Raw genomic sequence first — 25,610 nt, 5'->3', positions numbered from 1 at the left:
TATCATATGTTATTGTAGAAAATTTAGAAAACAAGAAATATTGAAAAAGATAATTGTCCATAGTCCCACCAACCACTCACCACCACACTTTCTGTATTTCTTCCTTCTCTTCTTCTATGCACAATTCAAATCATTTTTAAAAATGTTTTACTGTGTTTGCACAAGTAATCTGATTCCAGGAAAAAAAGATGTCTCTTTACACACTTCTTGACATTCTTTGTTACTGCGATGGAAGCAACATGGCCTTTGGGGAATGGAAGCCCGGAGAACTTCAGTGCCTATTGGAGGCATGAGTAAGATGTGAGAGGTGAAGGCATGGAACAAGACAAAGGCAGAAAGAAGGGAGGTAAGCATAAAAAACAGGTGAGAAACAATCTCAAAAGGGAATCCTATAGGAAAGTAATTGTATAAGTAAATTAGTAAGTTGACAGTAGCTAACTGTATCCAATTTTTCCCAGGCACCACAGCAGACCAGCAATAGGGATTGTTAATATGGATTTATGACTTTCTAGAATTAAAACAAAAAGAAAACCTATTTGTTCTACTTCATTTGCATGAAAAGGGACATTTTACAATTTGTTTTCATGAGTTTTTAAGCAGCCTCCACAAGATGCAATACTCTGACCATCTGCAAGACAAATGAACTAGTCAACACATGCTTGGCTTTATGAAAATACTACTTCGTATGAACTTCAAAAGCAGCGAAGAAGGAATCACAGCGAGAATAACTGAGTGTAGTTGGCTTTAGAACAGGATTTATTCACTGTTGTAAATCAGAGTTTTACAAAATATATAAAAATGACAGGCAGTTCCTCCCTCAACCAACCAAACCTCAAATGTTGGAGGAACCATTATAACTCCCATGAGCACTAGCATTGACTTGAAAGGTGGCAAATTTGCACCCCCGCTACCATTCCCGTGTAAATGTTCGCTTCTCTTAGCTGTTGATTTCAGTTATCCCAGTAACAGGCTTTCTGCTGTGGGAATAGAATAATGGGGCTGAGAGGAGGAGAAGGAAGAATTAGTACAGGCTATTTTTTCCCAAGACAGAGCCACTTTTTCCTGGAATAGGAGAATCCTTTCTGTCTCCTACTCAGTGTACCATCTCAATGGAAGGCCAGATGGCAAATGACAAGGTAACCTAGGAAGGAAAAAAGGAGAGATGAAAGATAGAAACTCACAAGTTTGCATCTCAGTAATTGCATTAGGTATTTTCTCAGGCTCTCTAATGTAATTTAAATCGCAATCACAATGATTTAGGCAAATTATCTTCCTCAACCTCTCCTTCTTGCTTAGGGACTCAATTACCCAAATAAAGGAAAATGAGTCTTCACTTTTTTTCTAAGGTGTGCCTAGTTCATTGTTTCAACCAGACACATTTTTTCACTTTGAGAAATTAATGTAAAGGTCTCAAAGTTGTGCTGGTTTATTTTACCTCCATTTCCATATTTTGGGGTTTTTTCTCTAAAAAGTTTAAATAAATTTTTTTTGGAAAACTGTCTTCAGGGCCAGCCTGGTGGCATAGCAGTTAAGTTCACACTCTCTGGTTCAGTGGCCCAGGGTTCTCGGGTTTGGATCCTGGGCGCAGAACTACACATCACTCATCAAGCTATGCTGTGGTGGCATTCCACATACAAAATAGAGGAAGATTGGCACAGATGTTAGCTCAGGGCCAATCTTCCTCATGAAAAGAAAAAAAACAAAAAACTTCTCTTCATTCCCCTACATATTCTTAAACTCTTAAATTATCCTGGTTATGATTTTACCCATCTTGAGGATAAAATCCTGACCTTGCTCTAAGACACACTAAAGGATTGAGAGTGTTCCATCATGCCTTTCACATGACCTTGCCCCCACAGCTGCTCCTCACCACCCCTCTAGCCCATGGCTTTACCCCGAACTATTCCTCTCCACTCCTTTTGATAACATCTAAATTGTGCAAACAATGGCTTCCAATTTGTAAGAAAAATTCCTTCCATTTCAAGAGAACAATCTTTGACCAACTATTTCTCAAACTAACTGAACTTTGGCTTACTTTTTCAGGTAAAATCCTATAAAAAAAATTCTGCCATCCTTCTCCAGGCTAGAATGCTCATTTGGAGACTTCTCATTTTTTAATAAAGGCTTATGCTAATGAGGAACTGGTTTCAAAACATCTTTTCTGTTTTGTTGTACAAGAGGATGACATGTGCTGTATGGTGGCTTTTAAACCTTGTGTTGTTGAAGGCTTGCTGATGGTAATTAGAACTAGTAAGTTAAGAACGAAGTTTTCAAAATGATTATCAGTCAGGGGCCCGGGAAGAAACAGGTAGCACATTTAAAAATTTTTAGGTGAAGAAACATTTAACAAAATGACTATTTACAAATACATGGGCAGAGTAAGGTATTAAACTAGCAACAGAAAGAAGCCATTAATAATCCAAGGCCCAGAGCCATGGAAAAGAAGCTGACAAAATCTTGACTATGGATGGATTCAGCTACTATCAGAACCATGAAGCAGGAAAGAGGATGAGGGTTAAACACCTGGTCCGACGTTCTTCCGACCCCCAGATCTCCTGCCTGTGTCTACCAATGGCTGAAACAACAGACAACCAGAAGGCAAATATGCCTGAATGATGCAGGCTTAAGAGATGAGCCTTCCAGGGCAGGATGGTGGAGGAGAGCAAAGGGTTGATCCAAGAGGGCAAATGGAAACTGCAAAACAAGTATTGTCTTAGGTTGGGTTCCTGGGAAACCAAATCCAAGAAAAAGATATGAGTGCAGGAAGTTAAAGAAGGCACTCTCAAGAACAACACCTGAGTGAGGGAAGCATAACTGGATGGAAGCAAAAGTTGAACTATGACAAGTTTCAACAAAGGTCCCAGCTGATCCTTTCAAAGGCTCTGAGGCTAGACAGACCTTCAGAGACATCCAGGATTGAGACAAGTGGCCTTAGCTTTTGTACTCAGCTCAATCTGGTATTGGATGTTGTCTGCCCCAGAGAAGGAGGCTTGACTGCAGATGGAGCAGGTCCTTTCAGCCAAGGCCAATTCCCAGGTAAGCACTGGCTGTGAGCCATCTGGCAGCCAACGTTGCTGTCCCCTGAAAAACTAGGGCCAGACCCTGAAAGGGGATCCAAGTGGTACATGACAGTGTCTACAACAGGCATCTACTTGAATCAAAGTGATCCAGAAAAATAGCCCCTCAGGTCACTAGGGAATTGGATTTTCTATCTAAATAGAAATAATTTTATTTTTTAATGATTTTAACTCTTTCAAACACTTTGAGAAAAGATGATCTTAGTCTCAATTAACCTGCTTCAAGACTGACATATTTATTTTTGGTGAAGCTGAGCTTTTGAGGATTTACCAAACTTCAAAATAAAAATCCCAATCAGAAAACAGGTATTCAACTTCATGAGGACTCTTTTTACAAGAGGGCAGAGTCCTCTTAATTCCAGCCTCCTTTTCTGTCTTCATTTCCTATATTTTTGAATTCCTTTAGAGACTGCAATTCCTAGTTCATAACATTGGCAAGATAGAATGTGACAGGCAGTAATACCTTTCTTCTTGGAATGTGTATGAAAAAAGTTATGTAGATGAAAACAGAGGTAAACACATAGAGAAATACAGTAACCAGAAGCATTACCCTTCAAAAAGCAAAAAAGTAGCTTTTTCAAAAAAGTAGCTTTTTCAAAAAAGTAGCTTACTTTTTTTTTTCAAAAGTAGCTGATTCTCTAAAACAGATTCTACCAAAAATAAGAGCATCATTTAAGATTTCATGCTAATCACACTAGATGGATATCTACTTTAAAAGTTGAAAGTCTTCAATTTGTAAAATCCACCTCTATTCCTGGTAGAGATGTGAGGAAGAAGTTAGGCCAGCATCTAAGGCAGTGATGAGAAAAACCAAGAACACTCCTTACACATTGTTTAAAAACAGGGCAAAGCAGGGGGAAGATCTTAGTGTTTGTAGACAGAAATATTTTGTCTCATTAAGTTTCCTAAAAATGCAGAAAGGAAAATTACCTCCAAATACAGTTTGCAATAAGAACCAGGGGATCATTCTAGAAAAGATTTCTTTGGTAAGCTCAAGAAAGAAACAATGAGACAGAAGCAAAAAATCATAAGAAGACAGTATGAGATCAAGTCAAAGATGAAGAGTGAGCTGAATAAAATAAAAAGAGAATTTCAGAAAATTTGAACTGTAAGAGAAGAATTAAAGCTATAATGCTAATAACTGACCCTGAAAAAGTGAAATCAGTGATCAGGGAAACTAATGTATGTGCTCTCCAAGAATATAAGGAAAAGGGGTAAAACTGATGAGAAACTATGACAAATACTTGAGAATAGAAATATTGGACTGAGGAAAAGACAAGAATACTAGAAATAGCAATTATCACCTAAATAAAAAAAGAAAACTTAACTAAGTTAAAAAAAAATCAAAACTTGAGTCTCCAAAATGAAACCAATGGAATATAGAAAAGTTTTTCTCAGAGGTAGCTTTATATTTAAATTACTTTGGTTACAAGTAACAGAAGTAGTAAGTTAGTTGGAGAAAATATAAGGAAACATTGAGCATCCAGACCTCTCAGTGAACTGGAAAGTTTATTTACATACACACAATAGTTTAGTGTGTAGATTTTAAGATGGATTTCTTGAATTGGAAACGAGTTCAGTCAATTTTTAGCATTGTGACTTTTAGAAAGTTTATTGCCAGTAACTTCTGGTTTCCATTCTTACATGTAAGGAGCTTGGAAGTCATCACTCTCATCCAAAAGGAAAACTTGAAACAAAAAAAAAGCTGAAAAAACTTTTAAAAAGCAACTCTCCTTGGATCCATGAGAAAATTGAGGTCACAGGGAAAGCCACTGTCCTAAAAACAGGAGAGAGAGGTGAACACAGAGAACCACACATTGCCTAGAGCAGATCCCTGTTGCTAGAGCCAGTACCAGTAGGAACACTTCAACTGTAATTGACATGTTGCTGGAGGGTCAGTGTTGATTAGCTTGAGAGGTAAAAACTCCTAGGGACCCAGTCATAAGAGGGCCCCTACACTATGGGTTTTGATTCCAGGAGCCCCATCACATTCTTCTTGTGAAAAGTGGAAGAAAATCCCTTGTGTCTCCAGCTGGGAGAGGAGAAAAGTAACCACTTTAAAATAGGCTCAGAGCATTCTGTTCTCCTTAGTAGAGTGGCCTGGCTTCAAGGGAAACTGTTTTACTAGAGCCTAACCAACACTGGGGAAGGAAAATGCCCAACTCCAAACCCCTCTAGCCTTCCTGTCTCACCTAATGGAGAGGAAGAATCTGAGAAGCTTTTGTGAAGGTCACAGCCCAGAGTCACATGTTCACCAAAAGATTGGGACATAATTGTAGGACTAAAGAACACTTCCCCACCACTGCTCACAATGTTATCACTAAATCAATAGGGAGCCTGTATGATAACGGGATTACAACTGAAGGAACTGCAAAGCTCAGATCCTATTTAAGAAAAAGTATCTAGGGAAACCCAACGACAACAGAGGAGATGAAAACAAGAACACCAGAAGAATTATTAACTTCTGACAACAACAGCCACAGGTAACATAAACACAGCCTAAGCCCTAGCCAGATAAATATAAAAACTCACAGTAAAGGCCTATTATCTTAGTTTGTTTTACCTAAGACATCATGTCCAGCTTCCAACAAAAAATTACAAGGCATACTGAAAGACAAAAACACAGTCCAAAGAGACCAACCAAGCATCAGAACCAGACTCAGATATGGCAGAGATTTTGGAATTATCAGACCGAGAATTTAAAATAACTATGATTAATATGCTAAGGACTCTAAAGGAAAAACATAACATGTAAGAAAAGATGAGCAAAGTCAGTACTCTAAGAGAGTGGAAACTCTAAGAGACAGAAATTAAGAAATTCTAAGAATACTCATTGCCTTTTTTGCTTTAGTTTCATGTTATATAGAAGGAGAATGAAATGTATTAACTTGAAAGGATTAGTATTTGTAAACCCCTCATACTATACCACATGTCTTATACATATCTCACGGTAAGTCCTCGAAAAATAACAGCTATTATTATTATTACAAAATTTATAGCTCTTCTAGATACCACCAATATGTAATGTAAAATGTTCCATTTATTATAACACAAAAGATACATAAAATAACATAGATATAATCTAACAAGATATATAAGGCTGCTAAATGAAGGAAATTACAAAATTGTATTGAGATATTTTCTTTGGCAACTTCAATAAAGAGGAAGAGATCTACTATGATTATGGATTAGAATATTTAGAAGATGTCATATCTTTCAGCTGTTTAATTTATATAATTATTGAAATAATATTTCAATGGATTGATATGGAACTTGGCAAAATGATTATAAAAATGTATCTGGAGTAAGTAGAAAGAAATGTTTCAAAATATTGATATTGAAAAACAAGAGCTCTAAAAGAATGCTTTAAAGTTACAATAATTAAATTCTAAACACCTAAATGGATATATCAGTGGCACTGAATAGATAATCCTAGGTAATAAAGTAATATGCAATGTACCTTTCTGTTTCAGCACTGATTTTTGCTGCTTCCTTTATCACATACTACTTTCACATTAAATATTACATACCAAAAAACAAAATTTCCTTGGGTTTTGAACTATAATTATTTTCCATCTATATATTAATTGTAATAAATTGATGTTTTAAAATATAGTATGTGTCTCTCCAGGTATTTAAGAGTTCTTTAGTGATCCTTAGAATAATTTTGTAGTTTTCCTCAAATAAGTTCTATAATAACAGAGGATTCTCTAATAAAATTTTAAAATATTTTTCATTCTACAAATTATGTGTATAGATGTATAGATGTAGAGAGATTAATATAAATAGATTATCAATATACAGATATATCTACTTATCTATATTATATCTATCTATATATGTGGAACAAGAAAATCATATTTATTTGCATCTGTTTACATTTTACTGATATTGATTAGATTTGTCTCTTCTGCTTAAAACAGTTTTTCAAAGTTTGACTTGTAACCCTATTTATAAATTTTATTTGGCTATTTCTGCATTTGTGAAATCTTTTGAATGACTTTTAATTTTATTTTGTTTCTTCTTTTTCCTTTTTTAACCAACATCTGTTATTTTCTGCCTAGCACCTCTCCCTCCTTCTTTGAAAACAGATTTCTCCCACACATATTTTATGGAAGATTCTTCTTCTTTCATTCTAATTTTTCATTCAAAGGGGAGGTGTTACATTGCTGCAGAATTCATATTTCAGACAAGAGTTGATTGACCCAGGGTTATTGAAGAGGTATCTGCAAAGATTTCAGTTCTTGGCTTGCATTCCTCTGACAACAGTGTCAATGAATTATTTAACATTTCTTCAGAATTATATGCATATCAAATAAAAGTTACAGTTTCCTGAAGAACAGCAGAAAATGTAAAGGGCATTTCTATGGCTACATATAGCCAGCAATAGGTAGTAAATGGGTTCATTTTGGAGTTTATTTGAAAGACAAAATGTGTTAACTAATCTTCAAAGCTGCTTCTATAAAGATTCAAAAACAGTTATGGCAGTAAATTTTTTAATCAATGAAAAACTTTGAATTTCCAAAAACTTCTGTGGAAAAGGAAACTTTCACATCCACACACTATGATTATGTTCTATGCTAAAGTAATAATGTATCATAAGATTTAAAAGCATATGACAGCTTCTAACACAAGAAAGAATCATCAGTTTAAAATAAAGGAGATTCAATATTCCCTTCCACCTTTCAGCATTATTCCTTTCCACATGAAACCAATTTACAATAGATTTCTAGTTTTTGTAGTAGGCAGGTGTTGTGTGAATAACAAATTCTACGTATGTGCATGGAATTTCCAAAATAGATTTTACAAAGAAAGCATAGTTCTAAATATTTTTAATATGGAAATACCAACTATCATAGAATCAGTTATTCTAACAATATGGAAAACCATTCAAAAGCAATACATATTCAGAATTTTAGGATAAGGGACTTCTAACTCTATTAGATAAGAACTCAAGAGCTGACTGCTAATTGAAAATTTAAAAATTCAGACTGTGGAATACTTCCACTTCCACTTCCATAATGTAGTCATAAAGGATGAATTTATCCTTAAATATTAAGCAAGTTGAAGACTGAACAAAGTATATGACACTGTTTTCAAACATTAGTCAACAGGCAACATGAGACCCTCACCCTTAAGAGATGAGAAACAATTGAGGTTAGTCCTATGACGACCTAGGATTTTTGCCTAAATGCTAATTATTAATCACAGAACCCTCACAGGGTTGTAGGGGAGGAAGAACATTTCCTCTACCCTCTCTAGGTCCTACTGGCTGGGCAACAAATTAAATTGACATGAGATAGAATAATAGGAGAAAATCAAACAAAGCTTTATAACATGTATACATGGGAGAGACTCAGGAAAACTGAGTAACTCCCCGAAATGTTGGAGACTCTCATCTTAAATACCATCGTCAGCTAAAGACAAAGGAGGATGTTGAGGATGGGGGGAGTCAGTTATGGGAGATTACCAGAAAGGCACAGTAAACAAGAGTAAGGTTATTATGCAGATGTAGGTCCTTGCCATCTGTATTGATAAGAGTTTCTAGAGATAAGGTCATCCTCCTTTCTTCCTGGTAGAGAGGGAGATACCTTTACAGATGGAGATTTCCCATACAAATGTAAATGTCTCTTACAAAGGGTAAGTAAGTTCTACTTTTCAGAGTTTCTATCATGTCTGCAGTTCTTAAAATTAATCAGCCCAAAATAATCCTCATGCCAAAGAGACACATTTTGGGATGGCCAATTCCAATCCCCGACAGTGGTCTAGCTGAGTTTATCAGGCAGAAATCAGAGTTCAGGTAGTCTAAGGCAGCACAATTTAAGGGGCAGAATTCGGGAGGTAGGAGGTACACAGAAAAAGAACTACAGAAACACATCTAAGGAGCTCAGTGAGTTTTTGCTGAACACTATGACGTACAGTCATAAGGTGAAACTCCATGAGGTCAGGCAAAGAAGAACTAAGACACTGTGAGCTTTACAATTAGCAAAGAGCTTACAGGAATGGGAATCAAATTCCCACTAGCCAGAGAGGACAGTCCTAGCTGAATATCTGAATCATTCAATAGAGACCATCAAAAGTCCACAACGTAGTAGTGGGGCTGAACAATAAATATTTTGCTAATCTTCTTTTCTAAAATTTTCTTGAAGTGATTATTTAGCTCATTATTTTTCAGCTTGCCTTCTTTTCTAGTAGAAACAGTTAAAGCCAAATATTTCCTCTTGAAAATTGCATTAGCCGTCATGTGGTATCTTTGTTATCATTTAAGTAAAAATAATGTATAATTTCCCACGGACTACTTACAAGTGTGTTTCTTAATTTTGAAACAAATGGGGTTTTTCTAGTTATCATTTTCTTATTGATGTCTAAATAATTGCACTCTGGTGAAAGAACATAATCTGTGCAATTTCAAACTTTTAAAATTTGTTCAAATATGCCTTATGGACCTACAGTTTTGTAAATAAGCCATGTGGACTTGAAAACAAAGTGCATATTCTTCAGTTTCTAGGTGCAATATCCATTGGATCAACTTTGTTAATCATGTTCAAATCTCCTTTATCCTTGTCATTTTTTTCTAGGCTCGTTCAATCACTTACTGAGAGATATGTTAAATTTCCCATTATAAATATAGATTTTGCTTATTTTTCTTGCAATTTTGTCAGTTTGCTATATAAAGTCTGAGATTATGTTACTAGGTGCATTAGAATTTAAAACAGTTTTGTCTTCCTTGCAAATTGAATCTTCCAGCATTAAGATAAATTATGATGTGATTCTCATTATCTCAAGTAATTTTTTGCCTTAAAATTTATTTTGGCTGATTTTGATAAAGTTATATCAGTTTTTTGTTTTAGATAGAATGTGTCTTGGATTTTTTATTTATTTTTAACATGTGAAACTCTTGTACACTCAATCTTGGATATGTGTTCCAGTGAATTTGTTTCAGATTGTTTCTAATACAGAAACTTTTTTTTCCCAACTAGATTATACCTGCCTTGAATGAGGGACTATAACTTCACTGCATAAGGCCTTCAACAACTTTCCCAAAAAAATTATAACATACTTTTCTTGTTAAATTATTATTTTATTTTGAATGTGAATGCTTTCATATATTAAAAGAGGGAAAATTTGCATTTACTGAATGAAAAATAATATCAAAATATTACCGGATTTGTCACAATTTTCAATACTTCAAAAAGATAAGTCATTCGTCATAGCATTAAAAACACTTAAGGTTAGAACTCAGAAAGTGAATCTTTCAAGTACTTAGTGTGTTCAATATTGAGTTGAAAGACTAAAATAAGCTACTAAGACTATACAAATTAAGACCATTAAAAAGAAAAGTAAAGATCTAGACTAGCTTATACATAAAAGTGTACTTGATAAATGTTCATCATCATAACAAAGCCATTCAACACTCATTAAATGTTTGCTCCAAAATTTTCATGGAAAATTACTCCTCAAAGTTTTGTAAAATTTGTTTAACTGTTTTGATCAGTTATTAAATAATATACACAATTGAATATCATTTGAATATAAAACATACATGCAAATTCTCTTAAAACAGCAGAGGAAAGTTCAGTTATTATTACTGTTTAACTGGACCAGACAAGATTAAATTACAAGTCACAATTTTTTATCAAACAGCTCTGTGGGTATGGGAGGAAAGTAAAGAACCTCAGTAGAGGAAGTTGAATCAAAAGGCAGGCCACCACCTCCTTGTGTGTTTCCATAATCAGAAACAGATCTGGTGGGTCTGACTCTTCAAATACTTAACTTAATTACTTGAGTTTAAGTGATTCATAAGATGCATCAAGCATTATTTCAGCCAACTTGTGCATCATGAGACAGATTAGTTATTAAAAACCTCTGCAGAATATCTCTTCCTCTATGCCATTTTAAATTCTTGGCCTTAGAATATTAGGTTATCCTTCCTGCTTCTCAAATCACAAGAAAAAATCCTAGACTTTTATCAAAATAAGTAGCATAAACAGTAAAAAAAAAAAAAATCAATACGATCTGAAATGAAGCTGTGAATTTCTGAACAAAAGAAGGAAATATTCGAGTTTTAAAATACTTTTTATTTAGATAAATGAGTATAACTCAATTTGGACTATGTATAATTTATCAATGGTAGTTTATTTCATTTTAACTAATACTTAATATCATCCAGTGCATTACATTTTCAAAAATTTTCTGCCAGTGCCCTCAGGATTCCTTTCCCATACGCAGTATGGTGAGCAAATGGGCTTTGAAATCAAACTGCCTAGGTTTGAATCCCTCCCATTTATAAGCTTGGTGATGTTAAACAAGTTTGTTAATCTCTTCGAGCCTAAGTACATTCACATAGAAAATGTCCATAACAATGGAACCTATTTCACAAAGTTGTCTTTCAAGGTTAAAAAAATGATAATGTCTAAGTGCCTATGACACATGACAGCACATTCAGTTATTATTTCACATTATTCTTTAGAAGGGGTCAAGTCAACAAAATGAGAGGAAGTATCATGCTTAAGATTATGCTGCACTCAGATCTCATCAAGATGGTGATGTAGACAGACTCTGAATTCACCTCCTCCCATGAACACAACCAGGTTACAACTATTTTTTAAAAAATTGCCCTGGATAGAAAACTGAAAACTGGATAAAAAGAACTCCCACCACAAGGGACAGTCCTGACTGAGGTGGAAGAGGCAGAAATTCCTTCTGGAGAGACAAAAAGCCATCTTCATGAACACAGCTGTGCAGGAGCCACCTAAGATACGCAGCCCTCCCTGGAGGAATGAGGTCCTGAGCCAGGGCCTGATACTGCTATAAACATCCTTCAGATTCAGCACAACTGAGACAAGGGTCTTATTATCTGGCTTTGATGGCTATTAACTGCAGTGGGGAATACCCCCAAAAAAGCTATTGGACGAAAGTCAAAAAGACCTGGGTCCTAAAGGGCCCATGCACAAACTCACCTGTCTCAGAGAGCAACCTAAAATCACCATAAAGGAGGCTGACAGTCCTTTGGTGAAAAGAGACTCACCTGTTAGGCTCTGGGTAAATCTTGGTGAGAGGAGAGACCTCTCTGGAGACCAAGACATTGGTGGTGGCCATTGTTGTCACCTAGTCCAGGATGCTGACACAGACCCTGGCAGACGCCATTGAAATTCTTCCCCCGGCCTGTTAACTCAGAGGTCTGCCACACCCACTAGATTGCAGACTTAATCCAGTTCAGCCAGGACAGGCAGCCCACCCTAGGGACAGGCCCCACCCAACAGAAAGCCCTCAGGCTACTTGTCGACCTGCTTTGACTGGGTGCCTTGATCCTCTACAGGCAGGCAAGTGTGTCTGCCTCTGGGGGGCAGGGCCTGTGTGAGGATCAGATAAACTGTAGAGGGCATTGGTGGAGAGGTCCAGGCCTCTGCAGTGGGGCATCAGGGTACACTCAAGAGGGTCAGGAAATGTGCATGGACAAGGACTGTGTTGACAGTGTGTGTGAACCTGTGAAGGGTGGGGATTATCAGCAGCAGAAGACCTGTGCTTCACAAATAGCCATGAAAAAGATTAGCCCCACCTTACAAAGCCTGAAAAAATTGAGCGCTCCTTGCCTGGGGCTAGCTCCACTCAGCTGCAATCCTAAGAGAACTAACAACAGCCTTGTAGGCCTGAGGCCTATCACAACTGTAAGCCCCTGAGCCTAGCAAACAGCTACACTGGGTATCTACCCAATTAAGAGGAAAACTGAAACAGGAATGTGCTGTTAGACTTTGCAGCCAACAGTGCTGAGGCTCCCCAAACCAGATTTACAAACAGCTGGCCAGGGAGGGAAAGACTAGACTCCCAGGGTAGCTAGAGTAAGAGGAACCCTGCCACAGCAGAAGGGCACAAGTAGCCCACAAAGGAGTCACTCCTGGATCATTTGGACTGGCGACAAGAGGGAAGCACACTGCTGGGCCTCATAAGGCATCTCATACATAAGGCCACTTCTGCACAATCAGTAGACATAACTGACTCACCTAAAACATAGGAATAAGCACAGAGAAAGTGGCATAATGAGGAGACAAAGGAACACTTTCCAAGCAAGGGAACAGGACAAAACCCCAGGAAAAGGACTAAAATGAAACAAAAACAAGCGAACTACTCGACAAAGGGTTCAAACAAAATGACAAATAAAAATGGCAAGCAATAGCATATATTGGAGAATATGAGGAAGCCATTTGGTATAAACCTAATTCGGCCTGGCCTTGTCTTTCCAAAAGGGCCTGACTGTGGCTGTTGAGCATGCATTGTATATCTGCTTTAGATATTCCCTATGGCAAGAACAAAGGCCCTTGAGATAAAGATGCAACTTCCCTCCCCCTCCCAAGGTTGGCATTCCCTTAAGGATTAAGCATCTTTTCTTAGGCTAGGAACTGATTGCTGCACTCACCTGTGACCACCCAGCTTGAGACAATAGGCTTGCCTCCTGCTATGCCCTCTGAAATAGCAGACCCACTACCTGCTGTGCCCATCAAGTGCTGTGCCGACAGGGCAATCTTGTGACTATTGTGGGAGGGACATTTCAATCATATGTGAAACGTCCTGTATGGGGGTATATAACCACTCTGTATACCTCACTTCTTTGGTGCCCTTTCTTCCTTTGGGAAGAAAGGCCCTGGGCCATGGTCCTCAGATTTCAGCTCAGAATAAACTCACCCAAATTTTCATTTATAGATTGGTTATGGATTATTTTGTTGACAAAATATCATAAGGATGCTCACAGATATTGGGAGAAGACTGGGTGAACACAGTGAGATCATCAACAAAGAACTGGAAAATATTAAAAAGAACCAATCAGAAATGAAGAATCCAATACTGGAAATGAAAAAAATCACTAGAAGGACTCAATTTCAGAGTAGATGCTACAGAAGAATGGAGCAGCAAGCTAGATGAAAGACTACAGGAAATCACTCAAGCTGAACAGATAAAAGCAAAAAGAATTAAAAAGAATGAGAACAGTCTAGGGGAACTCTGGGACAATATCAAGCACGCTGTCATTCATATCATAGATGTCCCAGAATGAGAAGACAGAGAGAAAAGGACAGAAAATCTATTTGAAGAAATGATAGATGAAAATTTTCCTAACCTAAGGAAGAAAATAGACATCCAAGTACAGGAAGCACAGAGAGCTCCAAACAAGATAAGACCAAAGAGGGCCACACCAAAGCACATTATAATTCAAATGTCCAAAATTAAAGATAAAGAAAGAATCTTAAAAGCAGCAAGAGAAAGGCAATAAGTGACATACAAAGGAAATCCCATAAGGCTATCTGCGGACTTCTCAGCCAAAACACTACAAGCTAGAAGACAATGGCATGACATATTTAAAGTGCTGAAAGGAAAAAACTCACAGGCCGAGAATATTCTATCCAGCAAGGTTATCATTCAGAATGGAAGGAGAGATAAAGAACTTCCTAGAAAAGCAAAAATTAAAGGAGTTTATCACCAAGAAACCAGTTCTACAAGAAATGCTGAAGGGACTTATTTAAGTGGAAAAACGATGACCACAAATAGGGATAAAAAATTATCAATAAAACCAAAAACAGGCACTAAAATCTCTGGTAAAGATAAAAAGATAGTAAAGGTAACAGATCAACCATCTATGAAGATAATATGTAGGTGAAAAGACAAAACTACTAAAATTACCTATTTCAATGATAACAGGGTAATGGATAGACACACACAAAACAAGAGATTAGATATTATTCCAAAAGTGTAAAATGTGGGATGAGGGGAGTGAAAAAGTAAAACTTTTAGAAAGAGGTCAAGCTAAAGAGTCTATCAACTCAATATAGACTGCTATATACATAGAATATTATATAGGAAACTCATGGTAATCACAAACCAGAAACCTATAATAAGTAAGCAAATAAGTAAAAAGAAAGAAATCAAACATACTACCCAAGAAAGCCATCAAACCACAAGGGAAGAGAGCAAGAGAAAAAGAAAGGAACAGAGAAGAACTATTAAAACACCCAGAAAAAAAGTAACAAAATGGCAATAAATACATATTTATCAATAGCTACTTTAAGTGTCAACGGACTAAATGCTCCAATCAAATGCCATTGGGTGGCCAATTGGATAAAACAACAAGACCATATATATGCTGCATACAAGAAACACAGTTGAGACCTAAAGACACTCACAAACGGAAAGTGAAAGGATGGAAAAAGATATTCCATGCAAATGGCAAAGGAAAGAAAGCAAGGGTAACAATACTTATATCAGACAAAATAGACTTTAAAACAAAAACTATAATGAGACAAAGAAGGGCACTACATAATGATAAAGGGAACAATCCAACAAGAAGATATAACACTTGTAAATATCTATGTACTCAACATAGGAGCACCTAAATATATAAAGCAATTATTAACAGACATAAAAGGAGAAATAGACAGTAACATAATAATAGTAGGACATTTACACTCCACTTATACCAATGGATAGATCATCTAAACAGAAAATCAATAAGGAAAGACTGGCCTTAAGTGACACATTTGACCAGATAGACTTAGTAGATATATATAGAACATTCCGTCCAAAAACCACAGAATACAAATTCTTTTCAAATGCACACAGAACATTCTCCAAGATTGGTCACATATTAGGACACAAAACAAGTCTCAATAAATTTAAGAAGATCAAAATAATACCATGCATCTTTGCTGACCAGAAAGGTATGAAACTAGAAATCAACTACAGGAAGAAAATCAGAAAAGCCACAAAAATGTGGAGATTAAACAAAATGCTACTGAACAACAATTGGGTCAATGAAGAAATCAAAGGAGAAATCAAAAAATCCTGGAGACAAATGAAAATGAAAATACGACATGCCAAAATCTGTGGGATACAGCAAAAGTGGTTCTAAGAGGGAAGTTTATAGAAATTCAGGCCTACCTCAACAAAGAAGAAAAATCTCTAATAAACAATCTAACAGCGCATCTAAAGGAACTGGAAAAAGAAGAATAAACAAAGCCCAAAATCAGCAGAGGGAAGGAAATAATAAAAATCAGAGAGGAAATAAATGAAATAGAGACTAAAAAAAGAATAGAAAAAGTTAATGAAACCAAGAGCTGGCTTGTTGAAAAGACAAACAAAATTGACAAATCCTTAGCTAAACTCACCAAGAAAAAAAAGAGAGATGGCTCAAATAAATAAAATCAGAAATGAAAAAGGAGAAACTATAATGGACACCTCAGAAATACAAAAGATAATAAGAGAATACTATGAAAAGCTATATGCCAACAAATTGGATAATCTAGAAGAAATGGATAAATTCTTAGAAACATACAACCTTCCAAAACTGGATCAAGAAGAAATAGAGAATTTGAATAGACCCATCACCAGTAAGAAGATTGAAACCGCAATCAAAAACCTCCAGAAAAATAAAAGTCCAGGACCAGACGACTTCCCTGGTAAATTCTACCAAACATTCACAGAAGACTTAATACCTATCCTTCTCAAACTGTTCCAAAAAATTGAAGAGGAGGAGAGGATCCTAACTCATTCTACAAAGCCAGCGTTATCCTGATACCAAAATCAGACAAGGACAACACAAAAAAACAAAATTACAGGCCAATATCACTGATGAACATCGATGCAAAAATCCTCAACAAAATTCTAGCAAATCGAATACAACAATATGTTAAAAAGATCATACATCATGATCAAGTGGGTTTTATTCCAGGGAAGCAGGGATGGTTCAACATCCACAAATCTATCAATGTGATACACCACATTGACAAAATGAAGAATAAAAATCACATGATCATCTCAATAGATGCAGAGAAAGCATTTGACAAGTTACTGCATCCATTTATGATAAAAACTCTAAATAAAATAGGTATAGAAGGAAAACACCTCAACATAATAAAGGCCATACATGACAAACCCATAGCAAATATCATTCTCAATGGAGAAAAACTGAAAGCTATCCCTCTAAGAACAGGAACCAGACAAGGATGCCCTCTGTCACCACTCTTACTTAACATAGTACTGGAAGTTCTACGCAGAGTAATCAGGCAAGAAAAGGAAATAAAAGGGATCCACATTGGAAAAGAAGAAGTGAAACTGTCACGCTTTCCAGATGACATGATTTTTTTTTATTAAGATTATGATAGATTACAACCTTGTGAGATTTCAGTTGTACATTACTGTTAGTAATGTTGTGGGTACACCACTTCACCCTTTGTGCCCTCCCCCCACCCCCCCTTTTCCCTGGTAACCACCAATTGGTTCTCCATGTCTATATGTTAACTTCCACCTATAAGTGGGGTCATATAGAGTTCGTCTTTCTCTGTCTGGTTATTTCGCTTAACATAATACCCTCAAGGTCCGTCCATGTTGATGCGAATGGAACAATTTGGTCCTTTTTTATGGCTGAGTAGTATTCCATTGTGTATATATACCATATCTTCTTTATCCAGTCGTCAGTTTCTGGGCATTTAGGTTGGTTCCACGTCTCGGCTATTGTAAATAATGCTGTGATGAACACAGGGGTGCATGGGATTCTTGGGATTGCTGATTTCAGGTTCTTAGGATAGATACCCAGTAGTGGGGTAGCTGGGTCATAGGGTATTTCTATTTTTAACTTTTTGAGAAATCTCCATACTGTTTTCCATAGTGGCTGCACTAGTTTGCATTCCCACCAACAGTGTATGAGGTTTCCTTTTCTCCGCAACCTCTCCAACATTTGTCACTTTTGGTTTTGGATATTTTTGCCAATCTAACGGGTGTAAGGTGATATCTTAGTGTAGTTTTGATTTGCGTTTCCCTGATGATTAGCGATGATGAACATCTTTTCATGTGTCTATGGCCATACTTATATCGTCTTTGGAGAAATGTCTGTTCATGTCCTCTGCCCATTTTTTGATCGAGTTGTTTGTTTTTTTTGTTTTTAAGCTTGTGAGTTCTTTGTATATTATGGACATTAATCCTTTGTAGGATAAGTAGCTTGTAAATATTTTTTCCCAATTAGTGGGCTGTTTTTTTGTTTCAATCCTGTTTTCCCTTGCTTTGAAGAAACTCTTTAGTCTGATGAAGTCCCGTTCATTTATTCTTTCTCTTGTTTCCCTCATCTGAGGAGTTATAGTGTCCGAAAAGATTCTTTTGAAACTGATGTCAAAGAGTGTACTGCCTATATTCTCTTCTAGAAGACTTATTGTTTCAGGCCTAATCTTTAAGTCTTTGATCCATTTTGAGTTTATTTTTGTGAATGGTGAAAAAGAATGGTCGATTTTCATTCTTTTACATGTGGCTGTCCAGTTTTCCCAGCACCATTTGTTGAAGAGACTTTCTTTTCTCCATTGTAGGCCCTCTGCTCCTTTGTCGAAGATTAGCTGTCCATAGATGTGTGGTTTTATCTCTGGGCTTTCAATTCTGTTCCATTGATCTGTGGACCTGTTTTTGTACCAGTACCATGCTGTTTTGATCACTGTAGCTTTGTAGTATGTTTTGAAATCGGGGATTGTGATGCCTCCGGCTTTGTTTTTCTTACTCAGGATTGCTTTAGCAATTCGCGGTCTTTTGCTGCCCCATATGAATTTTAGGATTCTTTGTTCAATTTCTGTAAAGAACGTCCTTGGGATTCTGATTGGGATAGCGTTGAATCTGTAGATTGCTTTAGGTAGTATGGACATTTTAACTATGTTTATTCTTCCAATCCATGTGCATGGAATGTCTTTCCATCTCTTTATGTCATCGTCAATTTCTTTCAAGAAAGTCTTGTAGTTTTCATTGTATAAATCTTTCACTTCCTTGGTTAAATTTATCCCAAGGTATTTTATTCTTTTCGTTGCAATTGTGAATGGGATTGAGTTCTTGAGTTCTTTTTCTGTTCGTTCATTGTTAGTGTATAGAAATGCTACTGATTTATGTATGTTGATTTTATACCCTGCAACTTTGCTGTAGCTGTTGATTGTTTCCAAGCCAGATGACAAGATTTTATAGATAGAAAACCCCAAAGAATCCAGAAAAAACTTTTAGAAATAATAAATAAATACAGTTAAGTCACAGGTTACAAAATCAACATACAAAAATCAATTGCGTTTCTATACACTACCAACGAAGTAGTGGAAAGAGAAATTAAGAATACAATCCCATTTTCAATTGCAACAAAAAGAATAAAATACCTAGGAATAAATTTAACCATAGAAGTGAAAGATCTGTACACTGAAAACTATGAAACATTGTTGAAAGAAATCTAAGACACAAAGAAATGGAAAGATATTCCGTGCTCTTGGATTAGAAGAATTAACATAGTTAAAATGTCCATACCTCCTAAAGCAATATATAGATTCAACGCAATCCCTATCAAAGTTCCAACAACATTTTTCACAGAAATAGAACAAAGAATCCTAAAATTTATATGGAACAACAAAAGACCCCGAATAGCCAAAGGTATCCTGAGGAAAAAGAACAAGGCTGGAGGTATCACACTCCCTGATTTTTAAAATATACTACAAAGCTATAGTAAACAAAACAGCATGGCACTGGCACAAAAACAGACATACAGATCAATGGAACAGAATCAAGAGCCCAGAAATAACCTCACACATTTACGGACAGCTAATATTCGACAAGGGAGCCAAGAGCATACAATGGAGAAAGGAGAGTCTCTTCAATAAATGGTGTTGGGAAAACTGGACAGCCACATGAAAAAGAATGAAAGGAGACCCTTACCTTACACCATGCACAAAAATCAACTCAAAATGGATTAAAGACTTGAATGTAAGACCCGAAACCATGAGACTTCTAGAAGAAAACATAGGTAATACACTCTTTGACATTGGTCTTAGCAGCATATTTTCAAGTACCATGTCTGACTGGGCAACAGAAACAAAAGAAAAAGTGAACAAATAGGACTATATCAAACTAAAAATCTTCTGCATAGCAAAGGAAATCATCAACAAAATGAAAAGACAACCTACAAATTGGGAGAAGATATTTGCAAACCATTTATCAGATAAGGGGTTAATATCCAAAATATACAAAGAACTCATACATCTCAACAAAAAAACCCAACAACCCAGTTAAAAAATGGGCAAAAGATCTGAACGGAGATTTCTCCAAAGAAGAGACCAACAGGCACATGAAAAGATGTTCAACATCATTGGCTATCAGGGAAATGCAAATCAAAACTACAATGAGGTATCACTTCACTCCTGTCAGAATGGCTATAATTAACAAGACAGGAATCAACAGTGTTGGAGAGGATGTGGAGAGAAGGGAACCCTTGTACACAGCTGGTAGGAATGCAAACTGGGGCAGCCACTATGGAAAGCAGTATGGAGTATCCTCAGAAAATTAAGAATAGCTCTACCATATGATCCAGCTATTCTACTGCTGGGTATTTATCCAAAGAACTTGAAAACACAAATGCCTGAAGATATATGCACCCCTATGTTCATTGCAGCATTATACACAATAGCCAAGACTTGGAAGCAACCTAGGTGCCCATCAAGGGATGAATGGATAAAGAAGATGTGGTATTTATACATAATGGAATACTAACTCAGCAATAAGAAATGATGAAATCCGACCATTTCTGATAACATGGGTGGACCTTGAGGGTATTATACTAAGTGAAATAAGTCAGAGGGAGAAAGTCAAATACCATATAATCTCACTCATAAGTAGAAGATTAAAACAACGACAAACAAACATATAGCAACAGAAATTGGATTGGTGGTTACCAGAGGGGAAGGGGGGAGGGGGAAAGGCAAAAAGCGGTATTGGGCACACATGTGTGGTGATAGACTATAATTAGTTTTTGGGTGGTGAACATGATGCAATTTACGCAGAATTCGAAATATACTACGATGTATATCTGAAAGCTATATAATATTATAATCCAATGTTACTGCAATAAAAAATTTTTAAAAAGATTATGCTGCATGCATTGTTCTTTTGATTAATTTGACGCTGTGCAATTACGTACAAAGTTTATATTTGTTTTTTATTTTAGTACATTCCATTTTCAAACTTTGGAAATGTTATAGGAAAAATACGTGAACACTAGGTTTAATGGAAATAGCTTGAAATTCCTTTCCTGTTTTTGGAGTTCAATTATATAATAATTATACTTGTAAATGAACATGTAAACCTAATGGTTTATATATGATTATTTTTCTAATCCAAATTTCTTTGGCAACGTTTATGAACCATAAAATATCCATTTGGTTAGAATCATTATATGATGTGAAAGGAAAAATATATGAGAGAAAAAAATAGTTGAACTCTATTTGAGCACACAGATGAATATAAAAGAAATCATTGACTTTATCAGGATTTAAGAAACTTGCAGTACTTTTATTCAAGCTTATCAGAGTCAAAAGATACAGTAAAAATAAAAATAGAAATTGGCCTGCAAAAAATTTGAATCATTTAGGCTAGAGAAAACATGACTGAGTAGTAATTCAATATAAGCTTCAGTATATTATGTTATTATCCCGAGGTGAATCACCATGTATCCAATGAAGACAGGAAATAGGAAAGGTATTTCAACAGACATTTATGAAAGTTATCGAAGATATTTTAGTTACTGCTACTTCTTAAGCAATGGAAAGTTCACTGGGGTCACTTCTTTGCAATAAAACAGAATAATTATTCACTGTTATACAAATGAGCCAAAGATGGCCTTTGTGTATTGGCCCCTAGGTGGTGTATTTTTTCACTGCAGACTGAGATCTGTTAGTTCAAAAGCTCATGAGCACCAAATTCAAAGTTTAACACATCCACTTATTTTTAAAATAGTACAAAAAAGCAGATTTTGAGCCATTTAGAGTCTTCCTATTTTGTATACCCTGTAAAACCTAACCCAGCATCTGCTGGCCTTTGATAAGATTCAGGCTTGTGGTTGTAAGACCCCAAGGTGTTATGGCCTTCTGACCCAGAGACTCCCCGCCACGCTGCAGAGCGACACTATTTAGATGCATAAGTCCCTTCCTTGCTCCCCTCTGCCCCAGGAGTCCCTTTGCCCTCCTCCCTTCTGAATAGTGGCCTCCTGCTATGAGGGACTTTCCTCTCTCATGCAACTTTATTCAAGCACCGCCCAATAAAGCTTGTTGTGTGGGCATATCTTTTTCCTTGATCAGACCCCAAATCTCTTAAACCCTGACACTCATTCTGTCTAGAGCTGTCAAAAACTTAGGTGCAAGGAAAGACAAATACTGCATGATTTCACTCACATTTGGAAGACAACAAATACATGGATAAAAAGAACAAATTACCAGAGTGGAAGGGGGCCAGGGGCTGAGTGAAAGGGGCAAAGGGGCATATATGTTCAGTGATGGATAAAAATTAGACTACTGAGGGTGAGTACAATGAAGCATATTCAGGAATTGATAAATAATAATAAATACCAGAAATTACACAATGATATAAACCATTATAATCCCAATAAAATTACTTTTAAAAAAACCAAAGAAGTGGCCCTCAGCTTAAAAGTTTCCAGGGAAGATGTCTCACTAACTGACAAAGCACAGGAAGGTATTATTCCCCTGTACCGCGGACTCCAAATAGCTTAGCTACTAATTGTGGGCCGTAAACAAGCAACATAAGCATCACCTGGGAGCTCGTTAGAACTGCAGAATTTTGGAATCTCCCTCTGACCTAACAAGTGAGAATCTGCATTTTAACAGGATCCCAAATGATTAGTATACATACTAAAATTTTTAAAGTACAAAAACAAAAAAAACACTTTACATGCAAGGAACCTAAATTCTGCTTTTAATGGCCTGCCTTCTAAACTGGAGGAGAATTTGGAGGGGAATTTGAGAAGCCAGCCTCAGAAGAAGGAAATGCTGATGCTGACAGCAAAATGACTGCTGGGCATTTACAAGAAGTTAGAATAAACAGTATTTGCTGCAGCCGGAGGTGGAAGCCGCTGGTGTGTGACCAAAGTGAATAGCAGTGGTCTGTCCAGCTGGGATATGGAATATGCTTTTAATTTGTCTATAACATCTAAGTTAGACTCTCATATCAAATCAGGTAACCAAAAATCCTCTCAGCCTGATGACACCTCTTTATTTTCTACAGGAATGGGCGTATACTATAGAGTTGCATTATCAGCTATTGTCAAGTATTCATGTCAGAAAATTACAGTGTTAAAAAATTCTATATATTTATATAAGTACAAGAAGTATGCCAATTTTGCTTTTCACTGCACTTATGTAAATACAATCATGACAAAGTTAGTACCATAATAATAAGATAATTCTCTTGAGAAAGTATTATGATTTCCCTTATTAGATGAGAGCTCAATTATAGTAGTTCTTTTCTCAGGCCGGGTTTTCTTTTTATATCTGCCTCCACCCAATGCAGGACTCTTGTTCTTTTATCAGAATTGCAACGATTTTGTGGTCTTATTGCATTTGTGCTTTCTTATTGCATTAGAGCACTTTGATCAGATCACCACTGTAGTCCTGACTGCATGTATTATAGTTAATCACTAGGCTCCACGAGGCAGTGAGCTTCTTGAGTGCAGAGAACACACCACATCCATTTTGGTGCCAGGCACATAGAACACGCCAACACATTTCGTTGATTTGCTTCATTGAATTATTTTATTAAGCTACTTCAAATCCTCTTTAGTAGTAGCCAAAGTAAAATATAAATGCTCATTTTAAATCAGAGATAGAAAGAGTGTCAGTACCTCTTGACATTGGAATAGAATACATGTTTCACTGTCATTCTTCTGGGAAAAGTCATTTTCTCTGCTATTTTTTTTAAAGATTTTATTTTTCCTTTTTCTCCCCAACCCCCCCCCTGGACATAGTTGTGTATTTTTAGTTGTGAGTCCTTCTAGTTGTGGCATGTGGGATGCCGCCTCAGCATGGCCTGACAAGCGATGCTGTGTCTTCGCCCAGGATTCCAACCGGTGAAACCCTGGGCTGCCGAAGAAGAGCTCGTGAACTTAACCACTTCGCCACAGGGCTGGCCCCTTCTCTGCTATTTTTGTACATAAGAATTTCGAAAAGAATACTAAAACACTATCAACACAGATGCAATTTCTCGGCCAAATGTGCTGAACATCTACTATGTGTTTTCATAAATAAGGCTTTCATAAAGAATACTAAATGTTGTCAGTACAGATTCATTCTCTCAACAAAATACGCTGTACATCCGGAATGTGTAAATCAGTATTGTAAGCAGTGGGGGGAAATGGTGAATATGACAAAGCTTAAAGAATAGTGACAAAGATAGAATTCATCATACCAGGATTCTATTAATTGTCCCCAACTTTCCTGTACTTCTTAGTATGATAACTTAAAAGAATGGTATAAATATGGTCATGTCCTTAGTCGGTCCCTTAACAAAATATCTTTAAACACCAAAAGGAGGCCTTGAAATAAGTGTCATTGAGGGAAATATAGGTGGAGGTAGAGTAGAAACACAAATCTATTTCCTACAATGTTCCTTTAAAAGAAATTCATTTTGACAGTAAGAGGCCCATGGGACCAAAGCCAAAGTTATCATGGAGCTTCCAGCGCTGGGTTGTGTAGAAAACTTTAATTCAGGCGCCAGGGTTGACTTGCTCCAGAAAGTTGTAGAAAGGTAATCGGGAATTCAGGATACTAAGGTTCTAGTCCATACTCCCTCTGAGACATCAAGAGAGTCACTTTTTCTTGTGATTTTAAGGTCTAGGCAGAGTGCAAGTGAGGTAGTAACACATATTTCCTAACCTCCTTCTTCTCTATCTTACTAAATATTAAATGATTATTTCCCTTCTATACTTCCTTGTACAGAAAGTACATATGGATTCTATAACATTAAGCTAGTAAATAAATTTACACTTAAAATAGAACAAATCCAGTAATTATAATTAATTTAAGGTTTAGTATTTTGATACCAAAATAATATTTTTTCATATTTTAAAGCAATGGAAAATAGATGGAGAATGTTGTCTTAGAATGGTATTTAAGCAGAGAGAGATGTACATAGGCTCCTAAGATAGCCAGGTCCTTGTGGGTTCCTCAGACACAGACTTTCTTCAGTAGACTTAGACTCACGTTGTTTTTGGCTATCGAATTTCGTTGGAAAACTAAGTGTTTATAAGTCCAAATTAAGAGTAAGTCTTTTTCTATGGAAGAAAACACTTTTTAAAAAAATGCATTTTGTGGGGGCTGGCCCCATGGCTGAGTGGTTAAGTTCTCACACTCCACTTCAGGGGCCTGGGGTTCACCAGTTCTGATCCCGGGCGTGGACCTACACACACTGCTTATCAAGCCATGCCGTGGCAGCATCCCACATAGAAGAACTAAAAGGAGTTACAACTAGGATACACAACTATGTACTGGGGCTTTGGGGAGAAAAAGAAAGGGGGAATATTGGTGACAGATGTTAGCTCAGGGTCAATCCTCCTCACCAAGAAAAAAGCATAAAAAAGGCATTTTTGTTACTATTGTCAAATCATAGGGGTGAAGCAGACTGAAAAACCTATCTATCCCAGTTCTTGTCTCATTTACAACCCCCCAGTAGCTTCCCACTGGACTTGGAATAAAATCC

Source organism: Equus asinus, chromosome 1 (assembly GCF_041296235.1).
Source record: "Equus asinus isolate D_3611 breed Donkey chromosome 1, EquAss-T2T_v2, whole genome shotgun sequence".
In the NCBI taxonomy this organism is placed as follows: Eukaryota; Metazoa; Chordata; class Mammalia; order Perissodactyla; family Equidae; genus Equus; species Equus asinus.
This window is presented reverse-complemented; position numbering follows the sequence as displayed.